At 39.4% G+C, this 11,249-nt stretch overlaps 1 long non-coding RNA gene across 2 annotated transcripts; it reads right to left on the bottom strand.

The window, feature by feature from the left end:
- Nucleotides 1–25: 25 nt before the first annotated feature.
- LOC112076104 (uncharacterized) lies at nt 26–10,863 on the bottom strand. 2 transcript variants are annotated; one of them, XR_011477602.1, is made up of 3 exons: nt 10,803–10,863; nt 1,956–2,115; nt 26–114 (listed from the first exon to the last, which is right to left on the bottom strand). It is a non-coding gene; the product is annotated as an uncharacterized lncRNA (long non-coding RNA). The 2 variants fall into 2 exon arrangements; XR_011477603.1 differs by having other exon boundaries at nt 1,956–2,097.
- Nucleotides 10,864–11,249: the final 386 nt, after the last annotated feature.

Raw genomic sequence — 11,249 nt, 5'->3', positions numbered from 1 at the left:
TGAGGATGAGGGTGTAGCTGGTCTCCTGGGGGGCAACTGTATCAGACAGTTCTTGGGCAGCAACAGGAGGAGGGTTGGAGGGTTGTAGTGTGGGGGCATGGGTGTTGATTGCCACTGCGAAATAGAACATATTAAGTAAATGGGACAGAGAAGTGGACAACAGTTTCCAAATGGCAGTGGTGAGCATGTATATTTAAGCAATAAGGCCTGAGGAGGTGTGGTATATAGCAATATACCACGGCTAAGGGCTGTTCTTATGTGGAGTGCCTGGACACAGCCCTTAGCTGTGGTATATTGGCCATATACCACAAACCCCCGAGGTGCCTTATTGCTATTATAAACTGGTTACCAATGTAATTAGAGCAGTAAAAATACATGTTTTGTCATACGGTCTGATATACCAAGGCTTTCAGACAATCAGCATTCAGGGCTGGAACCACCCAGTTAATAAATAAAATTCTACACAGGATATGTGAAAAGAATGTGTTGAAATGTTGCTTGCCTGAACTAACTCCTCTACTTTAATAATAATAATAGTTATACATGAAACATACAGCTTTACAATTGTAGAAACTAACAAACAATCAATAATCTAACTAAACAAAAAGAAGAAAAACATTCAACAAAATTCTTTGGCGCAACATATGTCCTTTATCCTGATTGTCCCCACATTTTTAGAAATGCGTTTACACATGGTCTTATCCGTCCACTGTGTCCGCATTGTGAACAGATTTACTGGTCCCGCCTTGTATGCTAATTCTTTGACAGATATTCTTTCAAAATAATACTTAGTTATTTATTTATTTTAAGACACATATATATATATTTCATAAGTCAATGGTGCCACCTGTCTATGATTTTAGAAGGCAGGATGATTTAAATGGTTTTACTGTCAACTCCAGACGTGGTCAGGAAGATCTGATCACAGTGCTTCTTTTAATCGTCTACACCTGTCTGAAAATGTGGGCACAATCAGACTGTGGACAAGATCAGGACATATAATGCATGTTAGAACCAGGTATAATGGGGCTAAATAGAGGTAAGGGCTCAGGGAATGGGTGTGATGTGTGAGTATGTGAGTGAGACAGCAGGTGAGTGAGCGAGCAGGTGTTGTGTGTATGTGTGAGTGTGTGTGCGAGTGTGTGAAACAGAAGAGGTGTGTGGGAATGGTAGAGGGGGAGGTAAGGTTAGGTCATGGTGAAGAGGTGGGTTTTTAGACAGGACTGAAAGATGATGATGGACTCAGAGTCATGGATGGCTGGGTGGAGGGAGGGAGTTCCAGAGCCTAGGAGCAACCCTGTCACTGAAACTCTGGAGCTTGGACCTGGGGATGACAAGGTGGCCAACTGTGGTTGAGCAGAGAGAGCATGAGGGCTGGTAGGAGAGAAGAAGTTCAGAGAGGTAAGGGGTAGCAAGGTGGGATATCTTTTTAGGTCAGGAGGATCTTGTAATTAATGCGGTGGGAGACAGGGAGCCAGTGAGGTTCACAGAGGATGGGGGTGATATGCTGCCAGTATGATTTAGTGTGGGTTAGAAGATGGGCTGCTTTTTGAACCATTTGGAGCTTATAGAGGGAGTTTGTGGAGTAGTGAGTTGCAATAGTCTATTCTGGAGAAAGAATGGATGAGAGTTTCAAACAGCAGGACAGGCTGACTTTGCGTAAGTGGAATAATTCGTTTTTTACAGTCTGACAGATGTATTTTTACCTTTATTTAACTAGGCACGTCAGTTAAGAACAAATTCTTATTTTCAATGATGGCCTAGGAACAGCGGGCAGTGTCGTTCTGCCTGTTCAGGGGCGACAGATTTGTACCTTGTCAGCACCGGGATTTGAACTTGCAACTTTCCGGATACTAGTCCAACGCTCTAACCACCAGGCTACCCTTCCGTCCCAATGTGGTGGTTGAGGGATAGGGACTTGAGGTAGACAAACATACATATTTCTGTCCAAATACCTTTCACAATTGCCTCATACAACCTTTGGATTGCTGCCATTGAGGTCTGATTCATCATACCACTGTGAGGACACAGTGCAGTTGACGACAAAATGTTATCCTTCTTCCTCTTGCTGAGGAGTAGCAGGGGGTACACTCCTACCTTGTGGAACCTATGTACCTGGAATCATTAATGATAACATAACTTCCAGAAACACAACAAATATCAGTCAAATAAGGACATTTAAATGTACAGTCTTAAATGACACAATGAGACAACAACAAATAAGTGCATAGGGCCTATTATATCCCTAAGCAAGAAATGCAGAAATCTTTTTAGAGGAAAACATAATAAAGCTTCCCAGCTTGTTTGCTGCATTAACCAAGGTTGCATATCTTCCATGTTTCATTGTCTTATTTGCCCATTCATCTGTAGCCTTCATTTTTTGGGCCTCTAACTTGACCTTTAGCTGGATTGTTGCACCACAGAACTGGCACTTCTTTGATGCTCCTCCAATTTATGTGTTACAATTAGGACACAGCTTACGGCTGGAGCCAGGAGACATTCTGCATGAAAGGTGGATACGAAAGTGTCCGAAAGAATAGCCCTATACACATCCCTTTGACTGATGGAATGCACCAGGGAGGTCCACTCTGGCAATGGGCTTGAATTGACAAGGCGAACTAGAGATTGTGAGATAAAAACTATACTAACAATTAGAGGTCGCCCGATTAATCGGAATGTCCGATTAATTAGGGACGATTTCAAGTTTTCATAACAATCGGAAATCGGTATTTTTGGGCGCGGATTTGCCGATTTTCTTCCCCCCCCACCTTTATTTAATCTTTATTTAACTAGGCAAGTCAGTTAAGAACRCATTCTTATTTTCAATGACGGCCTAGGAACGTTCTGGGGCAGAACAACAGATTTTTTACATTGTCAGCTCGGGGGATCCAATCTTGCAACCTTACAGTTAACTAGTCCAATGCTCTAACACCTGATTACATTGCACTCCACGAGGAGCCTGCCTGTTACGCGAATGCAGTAAGCTAAGGTAAGTTGCTAGCTAGCATTAAACTTATCTTATAAAAAACAATCAATCAATGACTGTCATTGCTCCAATGTGTACTTAACCATAAACATCAATGCCTTTCTTAAAATCAATACACAAGTATATATTTTTAAACCTGCATATTTAGCTAAAAGAAATCCAGGTTAGCAGGCAATATTAACCAGGTGAAATTGTGTNCAACGACCATAAGCACACAGCCAATACAATGCAGGAGTGGCGTCAGGGCAAGTCTCTGAATGTCCTTGAGAGCCAGAGCCCGGACTTGAGCCAGATCTAACATCTCTGGAGAGACCTGAAAATAGCTGTGCAGTGATGCTCCCCATCCAACCTGATAGAGCTTGAGAGGATCTGTACGGAAGAAYGGRAGAACCTCCCCAAATACAAGTGTGCCAAGCTTGTAGCATCATACCCMAGAARATTCAAGGCTGTATTTGCTGCCTAAGGTGCTTCAACAAAGTACTGAGTAAAGGTTCTGAATACTTATGTAAATGTGATATTTTAGTTTGTTTAATTAGTTTGCAAAAATGTCAATACAACCTGTTTTTACTTTGTCACTATGGGGTATTGTGTGTAGATTGATGAGGGAAAAAAAGATTTAATACATTTTAGAATAAGGCTGCAATGTAACAAAATGTGGAAAAGGTCAAGGGGTCTGAATACTTTCCGAATGCACTCTTTATTGGCAAAAATAAGGGGTACATAAAAATAAAAATGTTTCCTTAGCTTCCTTATATCTCTCAGATATAGGACAAACACTTCAGAACAAACTTCCTATAGATTCATTGGGGGGACTATCTGTTCTTCCATGTAGTGAATTTGCTATTCAATGCCTTTGTATGGGCTATTAGCAGTAAAGCCAAATAAAATAGTTCATCAAATAATTTTGTATATATTTTTTTAAACTTCAAGGGGTCTTAAAATTACAAATCAAATAGCTAAATTATCCTTGGTATGACCTTCTTAAAACAATTCCATATAGCTTAGTCGAACCCTATTCTGAGCCGACTTCGCATTCGCCATCCGCTCAAGAGGGGCATTTGGTTCACACCCGGGAAGCAGCCCAATTAGAAAACGAATGAAATCCCTTTCAACCGATGTAAACTCCTCCTACTCCTCCTACCCTCCTCCTACCCTACCCTCCTATGTACCGGCCAGGTGAGCTAAAACAACATTCTCAGTGGAACAGAATGAGAAATGGAGGAGCCACACCTATGCAGAGGAACAACATGTCAGTAACCTGTGAGCAGGTAAAGAGCTGCATTTCCAGGCTCGCCCAGGGCGTCAAAATCACCTAAACCGTTGTGGAAAACCACATCAGTTGCTCTTAAAAAGTCTCTAACTTAGGTTGAAAGTATTAACACAGATAGCACAACATATCCATGTGTATCATGGTATCCAATGACTTTGTTATGCCTGTATAAGTTGTATTATAAGAATAGTCTAACCAACATTTCTGTCAAATTAAATCTAACCAATATATTGTTGTACACAATAGATGGTTTAAAGGAGAAGCGATCCCTCTAAAGTGTTGTTTTATTGACAACTTAAAAAGTGCCTTTGCCTCCACGTCTTTTTCTAAAGTGAAAGTTGGTTATAACTAGTATAACTAGCTACTAGTCTAAAGCCCATGCCTCTGTTTATTTTTCAGTCATGAGCCTTTAATGAAATATGACGCACACAGCACATTGCCCACAGTAATTTTCCAGTGAAGTATACTGTCCTCTCAAGCTCTTCCGTGTTATCAGATGTGACAATGTAGCATAAACACGGAAGCTGGGAGAAACCGACCCCCTGTGGAAAGGTGAGACTCTCAGGTACATGTCAGTTGTTTTTCTCTAGGACGCCAACAGGTCTCACAAGACTTGTCTGAAGGTCCCCCGGTACCAGTTGAAAAAAATTAATGGAGGTACAGTATATATTTAGACTGTTAAGTGTAAAAAAAATAAGGGGTCAAATACATGTAAAAAAAAATAATACAACATGTTTCCTGTTCTTTCTTATATCTCTCAGATATAGGACTGACACTTCAGAACAAACTTCCTGTAGATTTATTGGAGGGGAATGTAGTGAATCTGTTATTCAATGCATTTGTATGGGCTATTAGCAGTAAGGCCACAAATAAAATTGTTCATCAAGTAATTTTGTATATATTTTTTTTTACTTCAAGGGGTCTTAACATTCAAAATCCAAAAGCTAAATTATCCTTGGTATGACCTTCTTAAAACAATTCCATATAGCTTAGTAGAACCCCTGCTCTCATGGCTTACAGAGCTTACACTGTTTAGTGCCAAAAATAAGGGGTTAAATACATGTAAAAAATAAAATACTTATTTTTTCTGATCTTTCTGATATCTCTCAGATATAGGACACACAGTTCAGGACAAATTCCTTTTGATTGTTTTGGGATACTATTTGTTGTTCCATGTAGTGAATCTGTTATTCAATGCGTTTGTATGGGCTAATAGCAGTAAGGCCAAAAATTATTTGATAACATTTTTATTTTGTATTTAAAAATATATATTTCAAGCGGTCTTGAAATTCAAAATCAAATAGCTAATTGATCCTTGTTATGACCCCCTTAAAACAATTCCATATAGCTTAGTACAACCTTGTTCTGAGTCGACTTCGCCAAGCACTCAAGAGTGGCATTTGGTTCACAGCCGCGAAGCAGCCCAATTACAAAAGAAATGCAATCAGTTTCAATTTGGAAAAACTCCTCCTCCATCGTGTACCGGCCAGGTGAGCTAAAACAACATTATCAGTTGAACAGAATGAGAAATGAAGGAGCCACACCCATGCAGAGGAACAACATGTCAACAACATGTGAGCAGGCAAAGAGCTTGAGTTGCAGGCTGCCCAGGGCATCAACATCGACTAAACCGTTCTGGCAAGCTACATCAGTTGCACTTAAGAAGTCTCTAATTTCAGTTGAAAAGTATTAAACACAGATAGCACAACATAATCCATGGCGTATCCAATGACTTTGTTATATGGTATAAATGGTAATTATAAGAATAGTCTAACAACATTTCTGTCAAATGAAATCAAATTCATTGATTTGTTGTAGCACAATAGATGGGTTTAAAGGAGAAGTGAGCTGCACAGCTCTCTCAAATGTTTGTTTTATTGACATCACTTAAAGTAACTGTCTTTCCCTCCACGTCCTTTTCTTCTAAAGTCTAGAGAGAAAAAGGGTTAAATTTAGCTACGTAGTCTAAAGCCCGCCTAGCTCGAGTCATCGAACCCTATACATTGGAAGTATGACGCACACAGCCCACCTCACATTCAATTCGCGCATATATGTACATATATATTTCAGCGATATGTTCGGTGCGTTTTGTGCATTTTTGGTGTGGTTCAATTCGTTCGAAAAGACACGAATTTAACCAGTAGGCGACACATAGCCTTTGCAACAACCATAGACGCGTTAGCCAGTGTTTTCATTTATTTAATTTACGTTATGAATATATATATATATTTTGTCTTTATTTAATCCATATTAACATTTGTGGTTGTATGCTTATATGTACTGTTTTCGATTTTTCTGAAAATACTTTTCAGTATAGAATGAATGTAATCAAGTGCAGAGATGGCTAATGGAGTTTTATTCGGTTCTAGTTCCATGTATTTCGTTACAAAAAACAAACGTGTAAACCATTTTTCATTGATAGAAGAATGTAACTGAAAATACAATAGCACCCTTGGCATATGTCCATCAATACAAAACATTTTTTTTGTTTGTTTAACATTTGGGGAAGAACGTTATGCCAGTGTGTTAGTCTATAATTTGTTGGCCAAACCAAAATTACCAAAACGTTAAGCCGTAATAAGGCTAGGGTGGCTGAGTGTAAATACTGGCTCTAAGTGTTAAGCACCTTTCGACTTATGCATACAATCACTTTTAACTTCTTTTTCGTGATTTCAAAATACAGTCAGTGTGAAATAGCTAGAAAGCTTCGTATTTCCACTTGGCTGCACCTCCGGTTATGAGAACGATAAATCAAGTAGTGCAATACCTGCGTTGACCTGGTGAGAGCAGCAAAACACGGAAAGCTTCTAAGCCTACCGGAAAGTTCACAAGAAGAACAAGAATGGTGACATATCTCAGTCATGTGACATTTGTTGTTTATAAGATTTTTGCCCACACCAGATGTCTAGACCCTGGTCAGAATAACAGGTAGGTCGGGATTACCATATCTAAGGATCAACAGGAAAGATGCGCCATTAAATGTTATTACCTATTATTGAAAAAAACTAAAAGAAGTTGAACCATTGGTTGCAGAGGGATTCCACTCTGAATGGTTGAGTATTGCTTTCTAAAGCTGAAGGTATCTCCAGACCTACATATGCAGCCCAGTCTCATACCTTGCAACAAAATAGCTAAAGCGGTTGACAGGTGCTTTTCAAATTCATCTGGAAAATCGTACACATTAATATTAGAAATCTGTCATTATGAACTCATATGAATATGGTGGACTCAATTTTTTTGGATTTTCCTACTTTGAATAATACTTTTAAGATAATTGGGCCAAACATTTTTTAAAGAATCCCTACTTCAATTTGGAATTTCATCATTTAATCTTCTGTTACCCATTCTTCTCCCGTTTGGTGGCCACTCAATTTTATGTTACTTTGTAACTATAACATTGATAAGATTCCTGCAAAATCGATCTGCTTTCGCAGAATTATTATTCTTAGCTTGGTGGTTAATATATAAACATAATTTTTCCCGCGTAGGTATTTTCATTTGAACATAAGGACATTTTGTATAGAAACTATTCTTTATTTTTTTAAGAACTGGTTCATAAATCATATCTTGCTGGTGAGTCAACTTTTTAATGCAGAAGGATGTTTACTCAATATGAGGAATTTTTATCTCGTTAAATATCCCTGTAACAACTAGAGAGTTCGCCATAGTCTTTGATGCTATTCCATCTGGAACTCTCCATGTTGATTTAGCAAGGTGTGAGTTCAGACCTCACCTTCTTGACCTGCCCTCCTTAATCCAGTTGACTCTCCAATAGGGAAAATATGTTTCTCCTTGCTCCCTCAGAACAATAGGTCTATATGTGCTTTATTTCAAAGGGATATTGTATCCATTCCTTATGTCACAAGTTACTGGAATACATTGGTCACTAATATCTGTTGGGAAAATCATTCTCACGTATTATTTTAACCACCTATACATTAGGCTATATATTCCTAATTTTCCTCTTTGCATCTTCCAAGAAATACACATTGCCACTATCTGTATTCATCTTGTGACTTCTCCTTGGAAGAAGGAGAGAGGGACCCTAGGAGGGACGTAAAGGAGTTGATGAAATCCTGTTCAGACAATCAGGTGAGAGGAGGTCCTAACTAGTCAATGATCTAAATTGATCGAAACCTTTGGACACTGTAGCCTTTAAGGACTGGAGTTGCACACGTCATAGAACAACATGAAAAAGAAAGTGACAGACTAATAGTGCATTGTTGGTAAATGGTGACAGACTGACTGATCTGCAAGTAATAATAAATATGTATTTGTTATGCAAAGTGATTTGTAGATCAGTCAGTCTGCGTGTGGAGGAGGATGAAGACCTTTAGTGACGTGCAGGACATAGTAAAACACACACGCAATCAATGACATGCAGCTTTTGTCATAGACGGGAGGTTACAATGTGAAGGAATGTGCTATGATTGGAAATGGTCTCTTAATGTTTCTTTTGAGATGGTATGGCCTCTAAGGACCCCCAAGACCAACTGGATGAGGCTATTAAAAAGGCAGAACGCCTTGCTGAGGAGCTCAACCAAGAGAAGGACCCACAAGCCCAACTGGACGAGGCCATTAAAGAGGCAAAAAGACTGGCTGAGGAGCTCAACCCAGAGAAGGACCCACAAGCCCAACTGGATGAGGCTATTAAAAAGGCAGAACGCCTTGCTGAGGAGCTCAACCAAGAGAAGGACCCACAAGCCCAACTGGACGAGGCCATTAACGAGTCAAAAAGGCTGGCTGAGGAGCTCAACCCAGAAAGGGTAATGTAACATTACCGGTAATGTAACCCCTATAGCTCCCATACGTGCACAAATATTCCCAACACAACCCCAGCACCACAGCCTTATGATTTATCAATGCTTTTTGTTTGTCAAAGTAGACCCCACATGGCACAAATGTGAATTTAAACGTAGACTCCGTGATATGACCTGAACACGGGCATCAATGATATTGCCCATTGAGCATGAGGCACGACGGTACACTTGTTAGCATCCTTGTGAACTTCTACACATGTTAGCAGTGTGAGTGAGCCAGAACGTGGGTCTACTGCAGGTGCCTTTCCTCAGCTGACAAATCACTTCACCTTATGCGAGAAAAAAAATTATTGCTTGTGCTCCATATGTGCACAAGCAAGCCATGCTTGAGGGAGACTTTTATTAGTGGACCAGCCAGGATAATTGAAATGCACTTTTTAGGAAAAGAAAAAGAAAAAGGCAAACAAGCCTCCAGGGATTAGGTTCAGATGGAGACAGAGGGATGAGAGAGGACAGATTGTTCCGGACAGGCAATATTAACCAGGTGAAATTGTGTCGTTTCTCTTGCGTTCATTGCACGCAGAGTCAGGGTATATGCAACAGTTTGGGCCGCCTGGCTCTTTGCAAACTAATTTGCCAGAATTGTACGTAATTATGACATAACATTGAAGGTTGTGCAATGTAACAGGAATATTTAGACTCATGGATGCCACCCATTAGATAAAATACGGAACGGAATAAACGTTTTGTTTTCGAGGTGATAGTTTCCGGATTAGTCAAAGGTATATGGTTTAGAGAGAAATAGTCGACGCGTTATAATTCCTGTAATGCGGCTGAACTTGAAAGGGGTTCCTTYGTTATTTTACCGTTCATGTCTTCCATAGAGAATGTCTTGATCTACTTCAAATAAGGTCTGTGTTTCGCGGAGGAGCAGACTGACAGGGGACCATGCAGACAAGCTCTGATTTCTGCACTACAACCTAAAACTTAACTGGGAATATTGAAGACCCATGAAATCTGGTGGTTCGTTTTAACATATGTTCTCATGTTATTTGAGACTAAATTGATTTTATTTATGTATTATATATTAAGTTAAAATAAATGTTCATTGTTCATTCAGTATTGTTGCAATTGTCATTATTACAAAAATGTGTGTGTGTGTATGATATATATATATATATATAAATACATGTTTTTTTAATCGTCCGAATAATCGGCATCGGCTTTTATTGTCCTCCAATAATCGGTATCGGTATCAGCGTTGAAAAATCATAATCGGTCGACATCTACTAACAATAGCAATTGATAAAGAGAGTTTGGCCAACTAAGGAGCTGACGTTGAGTTCGCATTAAACATCAAGCCATKACCCTTCTCAAACCCACTAAAGAAGTRCTGTGTGTGTGTTTGAAGGTGACATGGGTTTTAATGACTCAATCATATGGGTCAGATCTGATAATGGACCTCGCCTGGTAATAAAACTAAGCCTGAGGCTTTAACATTACCCCACATGCCACACTGTAACATAATGTGTCATACTAACTGTTGACTACTATTGTAACATAGATGTAGGCCTCCTGCCATAACCTCAGGTGCATAGTGCAATGAGTGTCGCTAGTTGACAGATACAATACCTGGGCCAGTGGGATTTGGTTACTTATTTTAAGATACAATTTTTGAATAATCTCCTCCAGTTGGTTTTTATTTTTAAACTACAACCTGGTTTGTTTTTGAAAACACAAGAAATGGGAAGAAAGCTAAATTAAAAGAGAAAAAGTTTCCACTTACTTAAAATGCAGCCAAAGGATAGATCAAGAGATCTGTATCAAGAGGATGGATAGAAATAAAGAGAGATCGGCCAACATATGTTTTCTGACTGCAATGAGCGCAACAACACCCCAAAATATTAAGTGAAATCAAGCATAGAAAACAGTATTTTTTTTAACATTTTTAAGTCATTTAGCAGACGTTCTTATCCAGAGCGACTTACAAATTGGAAAGTTCGTACATATTCATCCTGGTCCCCCCGTGGGGAATGAACCCACAACCCTGGCGTTGCAAGCGCCATGCTCTACCAACTGAGCCACACGGGACCAGTATTTGCAATTGATAATGTATTTAAATGTTCCCTGGCAAAGAACCCAAAGAGTGCCATTACTTGGAATAATCTCTGAACGGTTTCAAAATGCCTACCTGTTGAATATCATCTTGTCTGCAGCAAATAAATGTATCGGA

The sequence above is a fragment of the Salvelinus sp. IW2-2015 genome, unplaced genomic scaffold (genome assembly GCF_002910315.2).
Source record: "Salvelinus sp. IW2-2015 unplaced genomic scaffold, ASM291031v2 Un_scaffold3575, whole genome shotgun sequence".
Classification (NCBI taxonomy): Eukaryota; Metazoa; Chordata; class Actinopteri; order Salmoniformes; family Salmonidae; genus Salvelinus; species Salvelinus sp. IW2-2015.
This window is presented reverse-complemented; position numbering and strand designations above follow the sequence as displayed.